The sequence below is a fragment of the Lissotriton helveticus genome, assembly GCF_964261635.1.
Source record: "Lissotriton helveticus chromosome 1_1 unlocalized genomic scaffold, aLisHel1.1 SUPER_1_unloc_55, whole genome shotgun sequence".
Classification (NCBI taxonomy): Eukaryota; Metazoa; Chordata; class Amphibia; order Caudata; family Salamandridae; genus Lissotriton; species Lissotriton helveticus.
Genome location: NW_027611698.1, coordinates 124,185 through 138,535, shown reverse-complemented (window position 1 = coordinate 138,535; position 14,351 = coordinate 124,185). Strand labels below are relative to the sequence as shown.

The following is a 14,351-nucleotide window of genomic DNA, read 5'->3' as shown; positions in this document are numbered from 1 at the left end:
GGGGGGCCTGAGAGGGCAGGCACAGGGAGGAGACGGTCTGTGGGGGGCCTGAGAGGGCAGGCACAGGGAGGAGACGGTCTGTGGGGGCCTGAGAGAGAAGAGACAGGCGCAGGGAGGAGACGGTCTGTGGGGTGCCTGAGAGGGCAGGCACAGGGAGGAGACGGTCTGTGGGGGGCCTGAGAGGGCAGGCACAGGGAGGAGACGGTCTGTGGGGGGCCTGAGAGGGCAGGCACAGGGAGGAGACGGTCTGTGGGGGCCTGAGAGAGAAGAGACAGGCTGTGAGAAGTTGGCCTGGTAGGGGATGTTTCCAATTCTGGAACCACCTACTACCTGACCAAACAATCCCCTTATGGTGTCTGGTTGTAAGTCAACCTTATTAGACAAGCTATCCTAGGGGTAGCATGGACTAAGCAGCCTAAAGGCTTAACTTAAGAGGTCGTGTTAAGCGAGCTGTTTTACCACATACAATCCTGTAATACCAAATGAAAGGACACCACACAAGTATATATTATAAAAATATATGTGTTTATTACTAGAAACAATCCCCAGTATTCTTTATGAATAAAGGGGCACAAGCGTTAAATCAAAAGCACTGTTTAAACATACAAGTTGCACAATTATGGATGAGGGCGGGGGGCCACTCAAACCATATACTAAACAAGTGGTATAAGAGAGGCCACTCGAACAGTGGTTAGGCCTAGGGCCTAGGGAATCGCTGGGAGCAGTCAGGACAAGCAATGCTGAAGTCGGGAATGGCCCTCGGGATTCGGGAGATGTGCGGAAAGCGCACGCATGCACCAATGTTAACCAATGGTGCGTAAAAGTCAAATAGTTAAAGTTTAAGGACACTTCCGCTGAACCTAGAGGAACAAAACTTAACACACAGACCCTAGAGGTGTGCACCAGTGTGGGAACACCGGCGGAGCAAAGTTACCTCACCCACAGGAAGTGGGTGCACAGGGTCGAAGTGGCGTCGGGTTTTGACACGCAGGCTCTTGGTGCTTGAAGCTGAAAGGGCTGCAGGCAGGGTGAAGACGAAGTGTCCGGTGGAGTCCAAGGGTGGACTCAAGTTGTAGAGTACCTGAAAGCAGAGGGGACAGAGTCTGGGTCACTCAGCAGTGACCAGGGTGGAACCAGGACGGAACCAGGCAATGTCGGGCGCAATCAGGTGGTCGTCGAGGCGCTTCTCTTCGCTGTCACGTGGGCTCTGGGGCATCTGCGACGTCCAGGAGCAGGTCACGATCTGTCCCACGCAGGCTCTCACCGTCGGTGCAGTCGGCTTCCGGTTTGGAGCAAACAAGCCTTGGTAAGAGCAATCCACGCGGGATTGGAAGATGGCGTCTCACTCGGACCAGGAAGGTCAGAGTCGGGGCTCCTTTTCAGGGGAGCTGGTGTGGATCTGGAGCAACCAGATTCACGAGTCTTCTTTGGTAGTTCGTCGGCACAGGGACCACAAGCCAGCTGGCAAGTGACCGGGCCAACGCGTTGAGCCAAATCGTGCCAAAGGGCCCCACGCAGCACTCGTCGAGTGTGGAGGGCTGAACTTCGGCTCAGGAGTAGCTCAGGGTAGGGGCTTCTCAAACCCCGGTGTACAGCTTCGAGGGTCACTCGTGGGCTGCACGGTCAGCGTCTCGTGGTCACTTCAAGATGGCGTGCCCCACGCTTCCGGTCGCCTCCACGGGTCTCAGCTTTGCAGGGACTGTGGATCGGGCTGTTAGAAGCTGGGCAGGCTTGATCTCGTCGATCTCAGTCGCTCGAGTTCCGGCGGGAACTGCAACTAAGTAGACGTCGAGGGCTGGATGGTGCCTGCTGCTGCAGGGTGGTCACTCCTTGACCACAAGGGAGATTCTTCGGGCTTCCACGTTGAGATGGAGGGCGAAGGGTCCAGAATATCGTTTCAAATGTTTCTTCCAGGAAATCTGATGTGCATTGGCACTGCTCCCACTCTTATTCGAATCTGGTGGGCGTGATTACCTGCTAGGTCCCCTCCTATGGGTGGGACCCAGGAAGTGGGTGGATACACCCCCTTCCTTTGATCCAGGCCGCCCTGGCACGAGGGCTGGAGTGCCCCAGAACCGGTTTGGCCGGATTATGCAAGGGGCAGCCTTGTGCGCCCCAGGCAGTGTCTGGTTTCTTTCAAACCTCCCTGCTACAATACACTATCTCCTGTCTGGAGGGCGGTGACACCCTCCTGTGACAGGAAACCCTTTGTCCAGGACCCCCTTGACTGGGTTTCGGTCAGCTCCAGGGGTCCAGACATTTGTCTGTGGCAGAGGCATCCATTTTGTGGATCTTAAGGCCTTTGGAGAAATCAACCGCATTAAAGTGAAGTAACATGTCTTACCCCTCTAGAGGGGTGGAATGCCATCCCCGTCGCCAGAACTGGCGAGGGGATGGTATTCCAAAGCGTATGACACCTTACACGACATGTTTTGATAAAGCCAAACCAGAGTTGCTAAATAACCGCGAGGATTATAAGGCACTTAATAGTATATGGTATGGCATTATCCTGAAACAGCTTAGGGATTTGTTCCCGACGGCTGCAGACAGGCTCAGCTCATGCTAGAGCTCCATCTCACATAGAAACCATGCACCCAGCCTCCAGGATTGGTGAGGCCTGTCTATAGGAGTGGCTCACAGGTTTACATGTGTCCAGATATAGGTTTAGACATAGGTATACTATATCTAAGCAAGGGGTGTGTACACCACCTTACCCCAGCTGAGTGATCAGCCAGTTGTGTCAATTTAGGAACCAGCCAGGGGTGGCAAAAGATATGCTGCAGCCCCTGGTAGGCCTTAGTGGCTCCTGTGCCCTGTGCACCTATAGTGCATTCTACAGGGGCTGACAAGGAGTCCATTTCCAATTGGTATGTACCTAGGGTACATGGAATCCATTTTACAGAGAGAGCAGATGGCCTGGGGCCCTGATTAGCAGGGAACCAGGTCAACTAAGTCAAAAAACCAGCTAAACACAGGCAAAAAATCTGGGGTAACCATAGTCAGGTAGCCACCTTCCTACATAACCCCCCCCCAAACGAAAGGAGATAAGGCTATCCTTGGCCAGGTAAGCCTATATTGCCTGAGTGGCCATATAAGGAAGTACCTGCACTAGCATGGGTACCCCCTGTCTCATGGTCCACTAAGCAGTCCCTCACCCTTTGGGTATTAGAGGGTCTCCACCATAGGGAATCACTACCTTGGGTGTGTTTAGGCAAAGTTAAAGGCTGGTTTGGATATGGAGTATTGAAGCGAGGCTCTACTAATTTAGGGCTTAGCTTCCTCCAATTATCTTCCACCATGTGTGCCTTTCTCTCTTTAACTGAGTTGCACTGTGCTCTCAGGGTCAACCTCTGGCTACCTAAAGCTGGAGGCTGGGTCCCTCTGTTTGGCTTGCTGGAGGGACAGTTCAGGTTTGGGCCCCTTGGGTCCCAGGTTTGGCTGTGCCCAACAGAATCCATCTGTGGGAGGTCCCTAACTGTTTTTAAGGGGGCTCCCTCAGGAGTTTTTAAAGTTTTCACCTTACTAGGGCTACTAGTTTTGGTGCACCTAATCTTTTGATGGGGGTGCTTTATTTGACAGGGGGCCCTCTGGGTCTCACTGTCCTTCTTGTCCTCTGCAGCCCTGGGCTGGCTAAGGCAAGGGAGAGAGGGGCAGGTTACCTGCTCCAGACTGGGTCCCACCTGAGAAGGGTCCACTGACATCAGAGGTTCTGTCAGGCTAGGCCCAACCACCTCTGGGGCAGTTCCTTCATCAGGGGTAAGATCAGTTCCCTGAGGAGGCTGATCCTGTCCTAAAGTCTGGTGAGGGGGAGATTTCTCTTCCTCCTCCATGCTCTCAGTTTGTGTGGAGTTATCCATCATTTCAGGTTTCACAACACACGTGTCAGTTTGAGTTTGGGCTGTGGCCATCACAGCCCCACCAACCTTTTCAGGAGGAGACTCAGTTTGGGTTTCTGCTGTTATCATAACAGCTTTGCTATTCTGTTCAGGAAGAGCTTTTGCTAAAGATGGGGCAGGGAGTATCTCCGCCCTACCAACCTTTTCAGGAAGGACATCTTGAATTGGGGCTGTAGCCATTACAGCCCCACTAACCTTTCCATTGGAATTTACCATTCTAGAATGGATTTCCTGTTCAACCCCAGCCCAGGCTGAGATTTCTAAATCATTACCCAGTAGACAGTCTACAGGCAAGTTTGGGGACACTGCCACTCTCTTTGGGCCAGTGACACCTCCCCAGCTGAGACTTACTACTGCCATGGGATGATTTGTTTGGATGCCATCAATGTTTATTACCTGGTATGTGGCACCAGGTAAAAGTTGCTTAGAGGGGACTATGCCATCAGCCACCATGGTGATGCTAGCCCCTGTGTCTCTAAAAGCTTCAACTCTTAAACCATTGATGATGGGTTCTTGTCTATACTTGCTCAAAGTATTTGGGCAAGCAGAGAAGTTGGCAAACCCCATGCCAGCCTCATAAACAAGATCATTGGGTGATGGGGACCTGGATAGGCCAGGGTCCACCTGATTTCCAAAAGTAAACCCACCCAGATTCCTGGGTGTGCTTCCACTTCCTGGGGGATTACTGCTGACAGTAACAGGAGGTGTTGAAGCTGGCTTTGGAGGTATATTTTCTTTATTGTTATTCTTGGGACAACAGCTGTCTGTTTTGTAATGCCCCACCTGTTTACAGGGATAACAATAGGGTTTTTTCTCAGTTGAAGAAGTGTCTTGGGACCCACCCCCATCCTTGGAGTTTTGGGGCCCTGGGGAAGTCTTTTCTTTACTTTTATCCCCACCCTTATCTTGAGGCTTGGTAGACTCCTTCTTCTGGTTACTGTCCTGATTCTTAGGCCTAATCCTGGTTCTGACCCATTTGTCTGCCTTCTTTCCCAATTCTTGGGGAGAGGTCAGATCAGAGTCTACCAGGTGCTGGTGTAAGAGCTGGTTCTGACAATTACTTAGGATCTGCTCCCTCATAATCAAATTATACAATCCTGTAAAGTCATGTACTTTGCTGCCATGTAGCCAACCCTCCAGAGCCTTAGTAGCACAATCTACAAAATCAGTCCAGTCCTGAGTCTGTGTCTTCTGGGTATCTCTGAACTTCAACCTGTACTGTTCAGTGGTTAAGCCAAACCCATCTATCAGAACACTCTTCAGGACTTTGTAATTGTTTGCATCCTCATGTCTGACAGTGAGGAGCTTATCTCTCCCTTTCTCTGAAAAGGAGTACCATAAGATTGCTGCCCACTGTTCCTCAGGAACCTGCTGTACCATGCAGGCCCTCTCAAGAGCAGTTATCCACTTGTGGATGTCATCCCCTTCCTTGTAGGGGGGCACAATCTTTGTCAGGTTTCTACTATCATAGGACCTGGGTTTCTCTTTAGGAATATTGCTGCCACCAGTGGCATCTAAGCCACACAATTTTTGCTCTCTTGCCAAGGCAAGTTTAGCTTGAGCTAAGGTAAGTCTAGCTTGACTCAGGGCTACCTCCTCTCTCTCTATCTGGAGTTTGACAGCCCTCATTCTAGCCCTATGCTCAGCTTTCTGAGAAGCACTCATGCCTCTCTCTGATTCTCTGGAGGCACTAGAAAGATGAGAGTCCCCTGAGGGAGATCTCACTCTTCTGTTGCCTGGGAGAATCATATGTTGGGTTCTGGGGAGGTGCTGGCCCTCTCCATTCCCCAGTAGGTCCAAGTTGGCCTGGCTAAGCCTACCAACTGGAACCTGGCTACCCTGATCCTGTACTTCTAAGTCCCCAACATCTGAGTCCTCATCCAAGTCATCATCATCCTCCTCTTCAGGGGGATCAACTACAGGGGGGTTCTCTCCATTTCCTGTGTCTAGGGAAGCTGCTTTAGCCTTCTCTAAGTCATCCTGTTCTAGGATTTCTACCAGGGTTAGGCAGGTGGGGCTTCTGCCCCTTTTTAACCCTCTTGCTTTGCACAAGGCAATCAAGTCTCTGCGGGTTAGTTTGTCATATCCAAAAGTTGCCTGGGTAGGGTCAACTGTCACAGGACTAGACCCTGAGGCCTTTCCTGTGTCAGACATGGTTACTAGTGAGGTGTAAGTGGTGCACTTACCTACACTAAGTGTTTTCCTACTGGACCTTGCTAGTGAGTTGTAGTCAGGGGTGTGCTACTCCCTTCAACCTACAACTACTAAGTTCAGTAGAACTTAATATGCTAAGCTTTTGATTTTATATGTACCTAGAGGTACTTGATGTGATCTTTCAATTTGATATAAAGATTGCAATGGTAAAACAACAGCAAGCTCAAATCCGCACCGCTGCTCACCAATGTGAGAAGTTGGCCTGGTAGGGGATGTTTCCAATTCTGGAACCACCTACTACCTGACCAAACAATCCCCTTATGGTGTCTGGTTGTAAGTCAACCTTATTAGACAAGCTATCCTAGGGGTAGCATGGACTAAGCAGCCTAAAGGCTTAACTTAAGAGGTCGTGTTAAGCGAGCTGTTTTACCACATACAATCCTGTAATACCAAATGAAAGGACACCACACAAGTATATATTATAAAAATATATGTGTTTATTACTAGAAACAATCCCCAGTATTCTTTATGAATAAAGGGGCACAAGCGTTAAATCAAAAGCACTGTTTAAACATACAAGTTGCACAATTATGGATGAGGGCGGGGGGCCACTCAAACCATATACTAAACAAGTGGTATAAGAGAGGCCACTCGAACAGTGGTTAGGCCTAGGGCCTAGGGAATCGCTGGGAGCAGTCAGGACAAGCAATGCTGAAGTCGGGAATGGCCCTCGGGATTCGGGAGATGTGCGGAAAGCGCACGCATGCACCAATGTTAACCAATGGTACGTAAAAGTCAAATAGTTAAAGTTTAAGGACACTTCCGCTGAACCTAGAGGAACAAAACTTAACACACAGACCCTAGAGGTGTGCACCAGTGTGGGAACACCGGCGGAGCAAAGTTACCTCACCCACAGGAAGTGGGTGCACAGGGTCGAAGTGGCGTCGGGTTTTGACACGCAGGCTCTTGGTGCTTGAAGCTGAAAGGGCTGCAGGCAGGGTGAAGACGAAGTGTCCGGTGGAGTCCAAGGGTGGACTCAAGTTGTAGAGTACCTGAAAGCAGAGGGGACAGAGTCTGGGTCACTCAGCAGTGACCAGGGTGGAACCAGGACGGAACCAGGCAATGTCGGGCGCAATCAGGTGGTCGTCGAGGCGCTTCTCTTCGCTGTCACGTGGGCTCTGGGGCATCTGCGACGTCCAGGAGCAGGTCACGATCTGTCCCACGCAGGCTCTCACCGTCGGTGCAGTCGGCTTCCGGTTTGGAGCAAACAAGCCTTGGTAAGAGCAATCCACGCGGGATTGGAAGATGGCGTCTCACTCGGACCAGGAAGGTCAGAGTCGGGGCTCCTTTTCAGGGGAGCTGGTGTGGATCTGGAGCAACCAGATTCACGAGTCTTCTTTGGTAGTTCGTCGGCACAGGGACCACAAGCCAGCTGGCAAGTGACCGGGCCAACGCGTTGAGCCAAATCGTGCCAAAGGGCCCCACGCAGCACTCGTCGAGTGTGGAGGGCTGAACTTCGGCTCAGGAGTAGCTCAGGGTGGGGGCTTCTCAAACCCCGGTGTACAGCTTCGAGGGTCACTCGTGGGCTGCACGGTCAGCGTCTCGTGGTCACTTCAAGATGGCGTGCCCCACGCTTCCGGTCGCCTCCACGGGTCTCAGCTTTGCAGGGACTGTGGATCGGGCTGTTAGAAGCTGGGCAGGCTTGATCTCGTCGATCTCAGTCGCTCGAGTTCCGGCGGGAACTGCAACTAAGTAGACGTCGAGGGCTGGATGGTGCCTGCTGCTGCAGGGTGGTCACTCCTTGACCACAAGGGAGATTCTTCGGGCTTCCACGTTGAGATGGAGGGCAAAGGGTCCAGAATATCGTTTCAAATGTTTCTTCCAGGAAATCTGATGTGCATTGGCACTGCTCCCACTCTTATTCGAATCTGGTGGGCGTGATTACCTGCTAGGTCCCCTCCTATGGGTGGGACCCAGGAAGTGGGTGGATACACCCCCTTCCTTTGATCCAGGCCGCCCTGGCACGAGGGCTGGAGTGCCCCAGAACCGGTTTGGCCGGATTATGCAAGGGGCAGCCTTGTGCGCCCCAGGCAGTGTCTGGTTTCTTTCAAACCTCCCTGCTACAATACACTATCTCCTGTCTGGAGGGCGGTGACACCCTCCTGTGACAGGAAACCCTTTGTCCAGGACCCCCTTGACTGGGTTTCGGTCAGCTCCAGGGGTCCAGACATTTGTCTGTGGCAGAGGCATCCATTTTGTGGATCTTAAGGCCTTTGGAGAAATCAACCGCATTAAAGTGAAGTAACATGTCTTACCCCTCTAGAGGGGTGGAATGCCATCCCCGTCGCCAGAACTGGCGAGGGGATGGTATTCCAAAGCGTATGACACCTTACACGACATGTTTTGATAAAGCCAAACCAGAGTTGCTAAATAACCGCGAGGATTATAAGGCACTTAATAGTATATGGTATGGCATTATCCTGAAACAGCTTAGGGATTTGTTCCCGACGGCTGCAGACAGGCTCAGCTCATGCTAGAGCTCCATCTCACATAGAAACCATGCACCCAGCCTCCAGGATTGGTGAGGCCTGTCTATAGGAGTGGCTCACAGGTTTACATGTGTCCAGATATAGGTTTAGACATAGGTATACTATATCTAAGCAAGGGGTGTGTACACCACCTTACCCCAGCTGAGTGATCAGCCAGTTGTGTCAATTTAAGAACCAGCCAGGGGTGGCAAAAGATATGCTGCAGCCCCTGGTAGGCCTTAGTGGCTCCTGTGCCCTGTGCACCTATAGTGCATTCTACAGGGGCTGACAAGGAGTCCATTTCCAATTGGTATGTACCTAGGGTACATGGAATCCATTTTACAGAGAGAGCAGATGGCCTGGGGCCCTGATTAGCAGGGAACCAGGTCAACTAAGTCAAAAAACCAGCTAAACACAGGCAAAAAATCTGGGGTAACCATAGTCAGGTAGCCACCTTCCTACACAGGCGCAGGGAGGAGACGGTCTGTGGGGGGCCTGAGAGGGCAGGCACAGGGAGGAGACGGTCTGTGGGGGGCCTGAGAGGGCAGGCGCAGGGAGGAGACGGTCTGTGGGGGGCCTGAGAGGGCAGGCGCAGGGAGGAGACGGTCTGTGGGGGGCCTGAGAGGGCAGGCACAGGGAGGAGACGGTCTGTGGGGGGCCTGAGAGGGCAGGCACAGGGAGGAGACGGTCTGTGGGGGCCTGAGAGAGAAGAGACAGGCGCAGGGAGGAGACGGTCTGTGGGGGGCCTGAGAGGGCAGGCACAGGGAGGAGACGGTCTGTGGGGGGCCTGAGAGGGCAGGCACAGGGAGGAGACGGTCTGTGGGGGCCTGAGAGAGAAGAGACAGGCGCAGGGAGGAGACGGTCTGTGGGGGGCCTGAGAGGGCAGGCACAGGGAGGAGACGGTCTGTGGGGGGCCTGAGAGGGCAGGCGCAGGGAGGAGACGGTCTGTGGGGGGCCTGAGAGGGCAGGCGCAGGGAGGAGACGGTCTGTGGGGGGCCTGAGAGGGCAGGCACAGGGAGGAGACGGTCTGTGGGGGGCCTGAGAGGGCAGGCACAGGGAGGAGACGGTCTGTGGGGGGCCTGAGAGGGCAGGCACAGGGAGGAGACGGTCTGTGGGGGCCTGAGAGAGAAGAGACAGGCGCAGGGAGGAGACGGTCTGTGGGGGGCCTGAGAGGGCAGGCACAGGGAGGAGACGGTCTGTGGGGGGCCTGAGAGGGCAGGCACAGGGAGGAGACGGTCTGTGGGGGGCCTGAGAGGGCAGGCACAGGGAGGAGACGGTCTGTGGGGGCCTGAGAGAGAAGAGACAGGCGCAGGGAGGAGACGGTCTGTGGGGGGCCTGAGAGGGCAGGCACAGGGAGGAGACGGTCTGTGGGGGGCCTGAGAGGGCAGGCGCAGGGAGGAGACGGTCTGTGGGGGGCCTGAGAGGGCAGGCGCAGGGAGGAGACGGTCTGTGGGGGGTCTGAGAGGGCAGGCACAGGGAGGAGACGGTCTGTGGGGGGCCTGAGAGGGCAGGCGCAGGGAGGAGACGGTCTGTGGGGGGCCTGAGAGGGCAGGCGCAGGGAGGAGACGGTCTGTGGGGGGCCTGAGAGGGCAGGCGCAGGGAGGAGACGGTCTGTGGGGGGCCTGAGAGGGCAGGCACAGGGAGGAGACGGTCTGTGGGGGGCCTGAGAGGGCAGGCGCAGGGAGGAGACGGTCTGTGGGGGGCCTGAGAGGGTAGGCACAGGGAGGAGACGGTCTGTGGGGGGCCTGAGAGAGAAGAGACAGGCGCAGGGAGGAGAAGGTCTGTGGGGGCCTGAGAGGGCAGGCACAGGGAGGAGATGGTCTGTGGGGGCCTGAGAGAGAAGAGACAGGCGCAGGGAGGAGACGGTCTGTGGGGGGCCTGAGAGGGCAGGCACAGGGAGGAGACGGTCTGTGGGGGGCCTGAGAGGGCAGGCACAGGGAGGAGACGGTCTGTGGGGGGCCTGAGAGGGCAGGCACAGGGAGGAGACGGTCTGTGGGGGCCTGAGAGAGAAGAGACAGGCGCAGGGAGGAGACGGTCTGTGGGGGGCCTGAGAGGGCAGGCGCAGGGAGGAGACGGTCTGTGGGGGGCCTGAGAGGGCAGGCGCAGGGAGGAGACGGTCTGTGGGGGCCTGAGAGAGAAGAGACAGGCGCAGGGAGGAGACGGTCTGTGGGGGGCCTGAGAGGGCAGGCACAGGGAGGAGACGGTCTGTGGGGGGCCTGAGAGGGCAGGCGCAGGGAGGAGACGGTCTGTGGGGGGCCTGAGAGAGAAGAGACAGGAGCAGAAAAACAAGCATTTGCAATGCAATGGGTCTCACACTGGCGAGAGCTATTGGCATTGTAAATGACAATTCCTTTTATATATGTGTTAGTGTTTAACGCAGATAAACAAAAGGCATTGCCATTTACAATGCCAATAGCTCAAACTCTCGCAAATGCGAGACCCATTGCATTGCAAATGCTTGATTCAAATCACAAACACGCACACGGGGAGTGCGGTTACATGGACTTGTTGGACTATGGCGAGGTCATTGACTCTCTTTTGTTCTTCATAAATAACAACAAAATATTTTTAAAAAACATAAAATGCAATACAAATATTATTTAAACCTCACACACACTCGGCTGGACGCTTCGAGGCCTCCTCACCTCTGCTTCAGCTCCGGTCCGTGGGGGCTGCAGGGCCTGGGGGAGGGCACCGGGGGCCCGGTTGCCTGTGAGGAGGGGGGGCGGTGTGTTATTGCCCCACGAGTGACGCGCGCGCTCAACTAAACAAAACAACGGGTCTCACGGCTGCGCACGCGCAGGACCGCGTCACAGCTGCGCATGTGCGGAGCGAAGACACTACTCCCTACGGCCGACCAATCACACAGTGTTGGGACCTCGCACGGAGCACAGACTGTGAACTGCCCTGGACACCCCCCGCCCCGCCCCCATAGAGGAGCCAAACCCAGGAGCTCTGCACTGAGACACATCTCAGCATTGGCTGTGGCGCGAGGCCCCTCGTGCTCCGTGTGTCTTACTCACTGCGTCACTGTAATTGTTGTGCTTCTTTGTGTCCCTGCGGGGACACCGTCTCACCTGTACTGGCTCTGAACTGTTAGCTGACAAGTCACAGGTTTCGCCGTTTACTGCGCTCCGTCCTGTGAACTAAATAAATATTTCTTGCAACGACATCTTGGGTTGAATTGTCTTGACAGCGGTGTCTGTCCTCAGCGCATGCCCAGTTAAGTCAACGCCGCCTTCCTGAACCAGCGCTCGGCGGTGGGCGGGAGTGTCCATAGCGCATGCGCATTTATTCAGTCACGACGCACTTCAACTCGCGCTCTGCCCTGGTAGGTTGTGTCTGTCTTCAGCGCATGCGCAGTTTTCATCCACAGGTCCGCTTTAATCCGCGGTAGGCCATATCTGTTCTCAGCGCATGCGCAGTTGTTAATTTAAGGCCTTCCAGAACAATCACTCAGCGGCGGGCGGCAGTGTCTGTCCTCAGCGCATGCGCAGTTGTTCATCCAAGGCCCTCTTTAACCCCCCCTCTGGTGTACACAAAGGCCTTGGAAAGCTCAGCAGGGCCAGCGAGGGTGCCAGACCAACAGCAGGGACCACAGCACCCATATTAAACCCCAGGTGAGGCCTGACCCACAGCAGGGACCACAGCACCCATATGAAACCCCAGGTGAGGCCAGACCCACAGCAGGGACCACAGCACCCATATTAAACCCCAGGTGAGGCCAGACCCACAGCAGGGAGCACATCACCTATATTAAACCCCAGGTGAGGCCAGACCCACAGCAGGGACCACAGCACCCATATTAAACCCCAGGTGAGGCCAGACCCACAGCAGGGAGCACATCACCTATATTAAACCCCAGGTGAGGCCAGACCCACAGCAGGGAGCACATCACCTATATTAAACCCCAGGTGAGGCCAGACCCACAGCAGGGACCCCAGCACCCGCATGAAACCCCAGGTGAGGGCATGACCCACAGCAGGGAGCCCAGGCCCCACATGAAACCCCAGGTGAGGTCAGACCACAGCAGGGACCCCAGCACCCATATTAAACCCCAGGTGAGGCCAGACCCACAGCAGGGACCCCAGCACCCATATTAAACCCCAGGTGAGGCCAGACCCACAGCAGGGAGCCCAGGCCCCACATGAAACCCCAGGTGAGGGCATGACCCACAGCAGGGAGCCCAGGCCCCACATGAAACCCCAGGTGAGGCCAGACCCACAGCAGGGAGCCCAGGCCCCGAAATAAACCCCAGGTGAGGTCACAACCCACAGCAGGGAGCCCAGGCCCCGAAATAAACCCCAGGTGAGGCCAGACCCACAGCAGGGAGCCCAGGCCCCACATGAAACCCCAGGTGAGGCCAGACCCACAGCAGGGAGCCCAGGCCTCACATGAAACCCCAGGTGAGGTCATGACCCACAGCAGGGAGCCCAGGCCCCACATGAAACCCCAGGTGAGGTCATGACCCACAGCAGGGGGCCCAGGCCCCACATGAAACCCCAGGTGAGGGCATGACCCACAGCAGGGAGCCCAGGCCCCACATGAAACCCCAGGTGAGGGCATGACCCACAGCAGGGAGCCCAGGCCCCACATGAAACCCCAGGTGAGGTCATGACCCACAGCAGGGAGCCCAGGCCCCACATGAAACCCCAGGTGAGGTCATGACCCACAGCAGGGAGCCCAGGCCCCACATGAAACCCCAGGTGAGGCCAGACCCACAGCCGGGACCACAGCACCCATATTAAACCCCAGGTGAGGGCATGACCCACAGCAGGGACCCCAGCACCCGCATGAAACCCCAGGTGAGGGCATGACCCACAGCAGGGACCCCAGCACCCGCATGAAACCCCAGGTGAGGGCATGACCCACAGCAGGGAGCCCAGGCCCCACATGAAACCCCAGGTGAGGTCACGACCCACAGCAGTGAGCCCAGGCCCCACATGAAACCCCAGGTGAGGCCAGACCCACAGCAGGGAGCCCAGGCCCCACATGAAACCCCAGGTGAGGCCAGACCCACAGCCGGGACCACAGCACCCATATTAAACCCCAGGTGAGGCCCGACCACAGCAGGGACCACATCACCTATATTAAACCCCAGGTGAGGCCAGACCCACAGCAGGGACCCCAGCACCCGCATGAAACCCCAGGTGAGGGCATGACCCACAGCAGGGAGCCCAGGCCCCACATGAAACCCCAGGTGAGGTCACGACCCACAGCAGTGAGCCCAGGCCCCACATGAAACCCCAGGTGAGGCCAGACCCACAGCAGGGACCACAGCACCCATATTAAACCCCAGGTGAGGCCAGACCCACAGCCGGGACCACAGCACCCATATTAAACCCCAGGTGAGGCCCGACCAAAGCAGGGACCACATCACCTATATTAAACCCCAGGTGAGGCCAGACCCACAGCAGGGACCCCAGCACCCGCATGAAACCCCAGGTGAGGGCATGACCCACAGCAGGGAGCCCAGGCCCCACATGAAACCCCAGGTGAGGTCACGACCCACAGCAGTGAGCCCAGGCCCCACATGAAACCCCAGGTGAGGCCAGACCCACAGCCGGGACCACAGCACCCATATTAAACCCCAGGTGAGGCCAGACCCACAGCAGGGACCCCAGCACCCGCATGAAACCCCAGGTGAGGGCATGACCCACAGCAGGGAGCCCAGGTCCCACATGAAACCCCAGGTGAGGTCACGACCCACAGCAGTGAGCCCAGGCCCCACATGAAACCCCAGGTGAGGTCACGACCCACAGCAGTGAGCCCA

General features: G+C 55.8%; 1 protein-coding gene across 6 annotated transcripts in view; it reads right to left on the bottom strand.

The window, feature by feature from the left end:
* LOC144806239 (uncharacterized) overlaps window positions 1-11,810 on the bottom strand; it is a 115,338-nt gene extending 103,528 nt beyond the window's left edge. For 2 of the 6 annotated variants that reach the window (XR_013605734.1, XR_013605735.1), the window contains exon 1: window positions 11,224-11,358. The gene's annotated coding sequence lies outside the window, so the exon portion shown is untranslated. Of the gene's footprint in view, window positions 1-11,193; window positions 11,376-11,655 lie in introns of those variants that run through there. The other 4 variants (XR_013605736.1, XR_013605737.1, XR_013605733.1 and 1 more) reach the window with 3 other exon arrangements.
* Window positions 11,811-14,351: the final 2,541 nt, after the last annotated feature.